Source organism: Nothoprocta perdicaria, unplaced genomic scaffold, assembly GCF_003342845.1.
Source record: "Nothoprocta perdicaria isolate Ctin4 unplaced genomic scaffold, notPer1 scaffold_25, whole genome shotgun sequence".
Taxonomy (NCBI): Eukaryota; Metazoa; Chordata; class Aves; order Tinamiformes; family Tinamidae; genus Nothoprocta; species Nothoprocta perdicaria.
This window is the reverse complement of record NW_020455477.1, coordinates 1,303,279-1,312,685: the sequence shown is the minus strand read 5'-3', so window position 1 is coordinate 1,312,685 and position 9,407 is coordinate 1,303,279. Positions and strand designations below refer to the sequence as shown.

Here is a 9,407-nt window from a genome sequence, read left to right as displayed (position 1 = left end):
GGCCAAGGCTAATGTGGAGTTAATACATAGTGGCCAGGACACAGCACTAGAAAATCCCCTAACTCTGCTATTTCATTTGAGGACTTCTCAGAAACAGTTCCATCTTCTGAGATAAAACATTAATGTGAATGTACATGCCAGATATGAAATGTAAACTGCACTCTTGCCACAGAGCTCCACATTCAGAGCTCTAAAAGAAATATTTATAATAAATCTTGATTTTATTCACTCTAAATAGAATTTGCCTGTTATCACTGAGCAGACACAGGAACAAGGAGCCTTCTTGCTTTCCAGGCTTGGCTTCAGCATGGAGGAAAGGACAGACAGCAAGGTAAGAAACATCAGGATGGAAACGGGAAGGTTTTTATTGGCCTAGCACTTACAAAAATGCAGCCCATGTCTCTGCTTCTGCTGGAAGAGCTGCTGGAGCTGGAAGCTGCTGCCAATCTCTGCACAATCAGTAAGTTTCCACTCCCTAGMAGCAGGAACTTGCATTTCTGTCTTCGAGGAGGAATGTGAGAACATCATGTGAACAAGCAGGGTGCGGAGTCCAAAGGGCCAGGTAAGCTGAAAAATATCTTTGAAAGTGAAAAGGATTTTGCTTATCAAGCCAAATGTGAGGAAAGGAGCTGTTGTCAAGTCTAACAGCTCCAGTTTCATGTTAGGTCATGGAAGCACTCAGCACTGAACCCCTTTTTGGAGGCCAGATTGTTCCATTTGAGAGCAAATGCCAGGGAAGGAGGAAAGTGTCCGGTCCAGGCTTGTCTGTCCCACTTCTCAACTTTTTTTCTTGTTAAATTTAGAAGCTCTTAAAAATTATCATTTTTCTCCTGTACATGATTTGATAACTTGTTTTGCTATTCTTTTTGCCAAAAATTGTAATGTTAACTGTTTGGATTCCTTGCATAATGTCAAGCCCATGTATCACATTCTGTTTTTTGACATTTACAACTTGTGATAAATTATATAAAACAGTTGTGGCAACCACTACAATCTGTCTTGAAACAGCTTTTCTGTTTCCTACTTTACAGTTTCTATAAGAGAAAGAAGCTTTCACAGAAGGAAAGCAAGAAGCACACACAGAGGCTTGTCCAACAGAAACCGCCTTGGGGTGGAATGCTCAGCTCAACAGATAAAAGAAAAAAGGACTCTTCGCATTACATTTTTCTAAAAGTCAGTGGCAAGGTAGCACTGGTTTTTGAGGAGAAGGAAAGGGGCACAGCCCCCTTTCCCAGTTGGGGAAATAGAGACCACTTGCACAAGATAGATAGTATGACTAGATTCACTGTCGACTGGAACTACCCCTCAGTATTGCTTTAGCATTTACTGCTCTATAGACTTCACTGCAAAGAAAACTTATTTACTATAATCAGAAAAATAACGATAAAGCAATCAACTAGCCATATATCTGAAGTGAATCTAGCAGACACCTGTGTGAGAAGAGCCTTTGGCAGCACTCCCTCAGCCTTGTTTGTGACTGTAGCTCTGTACACAAACCCGCAAACCTCCCTCTTGGGTRTGCAAACATGTGGCTCCATCTGTGCCACAGTCTCAGATGCTAAAGGCCTGCACAGCTGGAATCACCAACCACACTTCCTAGGCTAGTGGGCACACACACTGCCAGGCCACCTCCCTCCTGACCAGAGGTTCTGATTCAGCACATACTTCACCTGGTAAACAGCCTCAGTGACAGCACTTGGAGGCCTCMTTGTTTGGAGTCTATAAAATGAGGTGAGGCAAAACAAAATACTCCCTCTCCCTGCAAAACTACATGAGGAATATGAAACCAYGATATTTACCAGTAATCTGCTGGAATACACAGAAGTGAAAAAAAAATCTTCACAGGAAACAGTTCTGCTAAAAGAAAAGTCCATGGTTTAATATTATTTTCTCCTGCAGAAAAAAAATAACACTTCTGAGAAAGACATTTAGCAGCTTTTGGTCCCATGTAGAGTCCAAAGAACTGCAAGTGTCATGTTGTTTGAGGATTGCTCAGTTTTATTCCAAGTGAACTGAAGTCTTYGTACACACATCTGCATATCCAATGAACATTAATTCTGATCATCCAGGTCTTGCTGACAATTGGCACAGGCACTGGAAAGTCAATGTGTCTGAAAAACAAAATCAAAATATTCTCTGCTTACTATTTAACAAGGTTGAACGCTKAAGTTATCACAGACCATGTCAGTGATATATTGAATATAAACACAATTAAGAGCCTGGCAGCTTGCTCTAAAGCCACACACATGCTACTATTTAAGAAAGGGAAAGGCTATTGCACTGGAAGAACCCTGATGTTTACTCTGCTTTTAATTGATGTCTCCATTATCTGACCTCTCAGAAAGACTAAAAAAGCAAACATCACAGTACATGTTTCTGACTCTCCTAATCTCTCCCTGGGCAGGTTGATGTATTGATTTTAGTTGAAGATTAGCCAACACTGAACTCTTAACTGATTAAAGCCAGTGTGAATTTGAGAAGCCCCTCAGTATAGTCCAAATCTATGATGACCAAAGATCATTAAAGTCAATTAAGTCATGCCCCTGTTGGATTGTAGCCCAAATCCAAACTCCTAAAGTTCTCAGAAATTACAGACAGGAGATGTGCTTATCTGATCTTGTGAAATATCAATGTCCTTTGACCACTTTTTTTTTTCCTTCTTTTTACACTGACTTCTGCCTAATTGCATCCTGCAGACATCTTGGTGCTCATTTGAGACATACACAAGTGTGATTTAGACACATGTGAGGAACACACCACTTAAACATAGAACTGCAGAAAATTATTGCTCAAGTTATTCTATGCCTGCTACTATCTTTCCAGGACTAGACTAAGACTGAAAAGGAACTTCCATAGCAAACCAAACCATCCTGGAGGACAAAACCATTCAAATGAGATCACCACCATCCAGAAAATGCAAGATTTATAAGCTTAGTAGTTACTTTAACAAAGTTGTATGCCTTCCCTCTCTCCATCTGCCTTTACGTATCAGAGCAGGCTACATCCACCTTGGAGGACAACCCCAACATCCAGATTAATGTCTCTTGCTATTTGAKTACCTCCCTTCTGACACCAGAGAAGTCAATGACAGACTCACAGTGCTGCTATCCTTGAAGGACAGGACAGGGAGCTGCAACCGCAGGGCCTTCCCTAAGCCAAGGGGAGCAGGAGCAAAGGGTTGAATGCAACTCACTGATCACAGGTGGGTGGGTGTTGGTGGAGGCTGCAGGTGACACTGATCAGGGCCATAAGGATCCATTGGAAAAGGCAGGGTCCTGACAGAGTTAGGTGACATGTGCCTGGTGCCTCGCTGTCCTCCAGAGTGACCGTGCTGCGACCTGGGCAGGTCATCATCCAGCCCTGCAGGTCTGGCCAGCACCATCACAAGAACRGCAGCAGAACTGCACCTCAGAGCAGCTGAGCCGTGGGGAGAACAGCACCTTTAATATCAGGCTTGTGCTGCAGCAATATCTGCTTTTAAAATTCTAATATCATGAGTATTGCAGCATTCTGCCTCATCCTGAGGGCCATTAGCCTCAGGCACATCCATATCTCTCTTCTAGGATTTAGTGCTGAGAACTCCAGCAAATGCATTCCGGATCCATCAGGCTTTTAGCCTTTTCTTCCCGATTGTTTTCTTTAGAGGTGGGAAAGAATAAGTGGCAATAGAAAGGCTCCTTTCACCCACTCCCTTAATTATACCCCAAATGTTATTAACAATGAGGCTGTCTCTTGCCTCCTTTGCAATGAAACTGCTTATTAGTAATTAAAGTTTGATTTATACTAACAGTTCCATATTAAAAAAAGATCAAAATATCTACCCTAATAGATACAGGAGATAAGATAAAAGGTGAAGAGCAAGCTTTCTACCATGTCCCACTTCATGTGACCAAATTATCTCAGAACAACTTTTTAAGGCACAATAATAGACAAGGAATCAAACTTCCATTCCTCTACAGTCAGAACTTCAGAGGRAGGAAAATGGGAAACAAAGTCACTTCTGTACTATAGTTTTCAGTTTAGCAATGCTTGAACTGTTCATGGAGATATCTCAAGCACAAGCATATTACAAAGTCATAGACTTGGCTTTGTCAGCATATAATATAGATTGCTGGTTTGCTCACATGCCTGACTAAAATTAAGATAAGATTGAAATATAACTAAAAAACATTGTGGGAAAGAATAAAGTATATTCTTAGTCAGAAATTCTAAGAATGTGGTTTAAAAGACTGTTTAAAACTAGAGATGAAAATTAGAGATTAAAATCTCAGAATGATTGAAAATAGGGTTTTTGAAATGTAGGTCACTGATTATGCTGGATTCCACATAATTTCTGTAACTTTACAGGAGAAGAAATACAGGTTTATATACCCGTTTTATCATGAAATCAAGAATCAGTGAAAAATCTTCATTCTTTTAAGTCAGAGATAAAAATGTGAATATAGTCTTTACCACTAKAGTTTTTACCAGCCTAAATCCAACGGCCATAGTTTAAAGATGATTTGTCAAAACTATCTCTACCATATCCTACCACACCACAAAAACCACAGCATTTCCGCAGGACTGATAAGGGCAAATTCATCCAAGCTGTAATTCCATCAAGGCCAAGAGAGTTACAGCAAGATATGAATCCACTTATGTGAGTTTGACCATTTGAACTTACAAAAAAAGTGCACAAGTTTTTCTTGAGTATACTGAAAGCAGTAAGGGAAGATAACCAATTCCAATGGATTATGGTTGATTACAGAACAGGTTAAAGAAGTTTGTGCTGCACAGGAAAGGAGTTGAGAGCTTCAGGAAAGGAAGAAAGATTGGAAACTCATAACTGGGGCTTCAACATATCTGCAGCACACACATGAGCTTGCATGTTCCATAGCACCTCCAGAACAGAAGGGGATCTCATCYGTTTGATCTGCTGTCATGTCCCAGGGCTACCTTTAATTGCTCATAATAACCTTGTAAAGCTGTCAAAACAAGTCAAGTAAATAAGTACTCCATAAAGTCTTGAAAAAACTTGCAAGCTTCTTTTTTTATGYGTTGTTAAATATCTTTCAAGCTAGCATCTCTCTCTATTTTTAGAAGTGCCTTTTCCTAGTCAGAGGAAACTACTCCCACATGTTCTCTGAAGGGAGAAAAAAAAGAAATCAACTGCAATCCGATAACCAGTCACCCTTGTAAAAAATACGTACAAACTTGGATTTTTTTTCCATTTCTGAAATGAAGAGAATTTGGAACATTATAAAGGCATTTCCTTCCTGAAGGAAAAACTTCATACATTTAAATTAAAATCTCAATTTGGCTCATTAGGACATTAGGATAAATAACCTATGTACAAWGCTCAACATCCTGCACTCGTAGCAGTCACTAACCTAATATGCCACCATCAGCAATTTCCATTTTAGTTACAGTTATTACCTCTCAGAATGGAGGTTCTAAGTGAGGTTTCTGTCATATGCATAACATTAATKAGACAACCCAGGGGACAAGGCTACCTTACAGCCAGGCACCAACAACTTAAACAACACATCTTCAAGTACACTTTCCCTTCAAACAACTCAGGCCTTCTTATACTGCCACGATCAGTTCATTAGGAGTAATGAAGCTTATCTTCCTAATGTGCACCTGAGTCTGCAAATTCCTTGCCCAGGCATAGACAAGCTAGAGAAGAATCATGTCCAGATGGAAATTAATTATTAAGCCACATTTATCATGTGAGAGGGGCAAGGTGGCTGCTGTTGGCCTCAAAGCACTTCTATATTCTTCATACTCAGTAAGATGTCTGGATTTGACCAGTTGTCCAAATCAGGCTGCTCRTATTAAACCCTAAAGTCCTGCACACCTGCTGAGACAGTCACATCCTGCTTTTATCCCTTTTCTCCATTTCCACCTAGCCTCTTTTGGTAAATATAGCAGTGAGGTGCAATTACTATAAGAGGGGATTTAAACAGTTTAAAATTCCATGGCTTTGCTCATTCCAACTGYGCAGAACTGTGCACTTACTCTAAAATGGTCTGTTCCTTCTATAAAACTGTAAAGGAATTCTGTTTCAAACTATTCAGGAGTGAAAAAATTTCTAAAATCCTTAAAAATTTTCACATCAGGGAAAYTATTTCCTCCACCAGATATTTAGTTTATCTACCTATCTCAGGGCAAGTGAGGGTCAGAAGTCCATGCTTTTGAAATGSACTAAACTAGAATTGCACAATGTACTATCCACATTTCAAAGGGGATGTCTTGACAGGGTAACCTACCCATCTGTTCACACTTTGAGAAACTCATCTGAAAATGGGGGCACGTGGTACTTTAGTCTTCCATTCTAGACCCCAGATGCTGTACAAAAACACACCACAGATTCTGTTACACTTATCAAGTTTCATTTCAACAGTGCAAGTGGAAAGACTGTTCCTAAGTTTCACCTCTTATCCTCAACATGAATTTACTCATGATCTCCGGYCACTCTGCTAACACTGACCTCTTGCTTAAGTAATATTTTACTTTTCTGTTTCCTGTATTTTATTCTCTTTATATGTTTACAGACAACARTCACGAACTGACTTTTATTTACCCAAGCTAAACAAACCAAACCTTTTAAGTGTTCTGTTATCTGGTATGATAAACCATCCATTTTCCAGATAAACTGTGTGGCTCTTTGCACCTGATTCAGTCTGAATACACCTTTCTTGAAAACTGACAGTCTGTATTCTGCATCATTTCTCCTGCACCTCTCCAGGACCAGGTACAAGAGAGTAAACTACTTTACTTCGTCTCTTTCTTTGTCTCTCTTGCAAGTCCTGGAGATCTCTAGAACCCAATTTTCAACATGTTTGGTTTACGGTACCTCTAAAACACAACTCTTCGTAATGGTGTGACAGATCCTGTGCTTACTCTCCCTTCTGCCTAAAACACCCTGCTTTCTTTTCTTTCTCACTCTTAAGTATATCATCCTCCTGTCACTCATTTTCAGATTGCTGCCTCTTTAACAGATAAGCTGCTCCTCTCTTTCTCTTCTTTTCCTAGTTCCCTGCCTTGCCTGCCCTCTTCTGCTATACCTTCTGGATATTTCCAAAGGTATTTGGTATCCTGCAAACTACAAATAAATACGCTAAGAGGCAACAGACCTACAAATAACATGCATGTCCTCAAAGACTGCTCCATCCTCAGAAAAAAACCAAAACCCTATATAAAGTACAAAGAGGCTTKCTTACCAGAGCCTGCCTTGGTCAGAAAGTTACTTGTAAATCCTTCAGTGATACATCCTGGATTCTCATTAAAAATCTGACTTGTCTCATTCTGCCTCTGTAATGGAGAAATGGAGTTAAAAAAAGCAAAGTTTGACAGAAGAATATTAAAAATAATCACAAATATGTCTGTACTGCTCATTGGAAAAGGTGTAGAAGACAATAGTTGGGGGGCCTCTACTTTCTCTAGAAAAAGCTTTCCACTTCATTTTCTTTGGATTCTGAGAAATGAAACAAATACTACATACTTTATTCATTTCCAGAACCAGTACATTTCATGAGCCAAAAACCATTCCTTATAACAGTCTTGCTACAATTCCAGATCTGCAACTAAAAATATGTCCAACTCCTAGCAACAAAGCTCATCTCTGCCTAGTCAGCTACCTTGCTGGGGTTTATCACTCAGGTCAGAGGCACACGAGTCAGACAAAACCTCCCATTTACAGCCCGTGGAAATGGTAGGAAAATGACATTTAAGGGGAAAAATAAGAAGCCCTGCCTTGATTTAATGTACTATGTACTGAAGCAACCCATCCACTCACTTCTCAAAGGCTTTCTTTACATCTAAGTTTAACCTTTCTGTCAAGTTGTGATTAGCTGTAACAAGGTAGTTCAATTTCTTGGTGTCATTAATAAATGTTAGGTCAAACGCTGCTCTGCAGCCCAACATATTAATTAATGCTGGCTGTTTAACAACTCATTCAGTCTTTCCATAAATGATGGATCTAATGACTTAATGCTTAGCATAGAAATCTTAAAAMATTAAGAAAGTCTTACTCAGAAGCATAAGGGAAAATGTTTTCAATTGTTTTATTAAAGTTAACCTTGGCAAAAGAGCAAATGCCTGTTTATAGAATATTTTTGAGTAAACAAAACCATAGCTACATAAAATCTGCATTTCACATGCACAATTTTKTTCTCAAGTGTTCTTCATACTCTGTATACTTCTAAACAAGTGTAATGTGTGAATATAGATACTACAAAATTAGAGAGTAAGGAGTCATTGCAACCRTAAATCAACACTGTAGTTCAGAATTGAAAAGCAATGTAATTTTTAGAAGCCTAACTTCTTTCATGCAGTGCTTAATATAACTATCTAGGAGGAGTCTAAATATACTTAAATACTCATTCCTTGAAGGACAGCTCATAGGAAGCAGTACATAATCCCTCTTACTTTTTAAGACTGAAGTTCAGCACATCCAGAAGAACACTGTCTTGGTATTTATACTACTAGTTTCTGAAAGCCATGCCTGTCTTGCTGTTTGGGAACAATTTGTTTTGAAATATCTCCATTTCATTCATTTCAACTACACAGCAGGTAGAACAGCAACACAAAACACCACCTGCAAATCCACCACCCACTTTCTTTTGCCTTTCATTCTCCCACAGCCCCTTTTATCCTGGCACCTCCACATCTCAAATGTTGCTTTCTCCAAGTTTCCTCAAGGCCCACCACCTCACAAAGCCTCACTTTATTTCTCTAGCTTATTTTCACCTCATTATCAACACACAGGGGGTTTTGCCTCCCAAGAAAGGACCACTTCAGAAACCACACTGCTTATTAACACACAGCTTCAAGAGTGCTCCCCTACAGCTGAAATAAGCAGCTCATTAGCTTGGGGTAGGAGTTTGTAGTGGCCTGGCCAGCTGCTACTAATCAGATGCTTACATTGATTTCAGCTTCTGAACACTTGACACCAGCAAAGAGCACCAGAACTTCATAGGTGATGCCAAAAGCTCCCCCTGGGCCTTTCCTGGGCTCCCTCGTGCCAGGACACAGGGCACYCAAGGGCTCACCATACTCACTTGGGAAAGACTTCCAAGGAGTCAGTCTTCAAAAACACTGTGCTCTCAGACAGCCGCAGCGACTTGAGAACAAAGGAAATCACCTTTATAAAAATAATTGGGTAGAGGGGCCCCTTTGACAGGCGTTTCCCCTCTCAATAAGACCCCGAGGTCCAACTGCCCTCACGAAGCCACTGCTGTGTCTAACCGTCCGCACCAACGGCCCCCGTGCGCCAGTCACGTGGCTTTAAGCGCGCCGGCGCTTGCGTCACACGCCGCGCAGCCAATGGCGCGCTCTATTTATACATGCATATTCATGAGGTGCTACCCTGCTCGCCACAGGAAGGCGCGCGCGGCGCTGCGCTGCGGAGCTCGGCGGCAGCG

General features: G+C 40.5%; 1 long non-coding RNA gene across 2 annotated transcripts; it reads right to left on the bottom strand.

The window, feature by feature from the left end:
- Positions 1-1,855: 1,855 nt before the first annotated feature.
- LOC112947933 lies at positions 1,856-9,234 on the bottom strand. 2 transcript variants are annotated; one of them, XR_003249506.1, is made up of 3 exons: positions 9,045-9,234; positions 7,206-7,296; positions 1,856-2,111 (listed from the first exon to the last, which is right to left on the bottom strand). It is a non-coding gene; the product is annotated as an uncharacterized LOC112947933 (long non-coding RNA). The 2 variants fall into 2 exon arrangements; XR_003249507.1 differs by lacking the exon at positions 9,045-9,234 and adding an exon at positions 8,908-8,980.
- Positions 9,235-9,407: the final 173 nt, after the last annotated feature.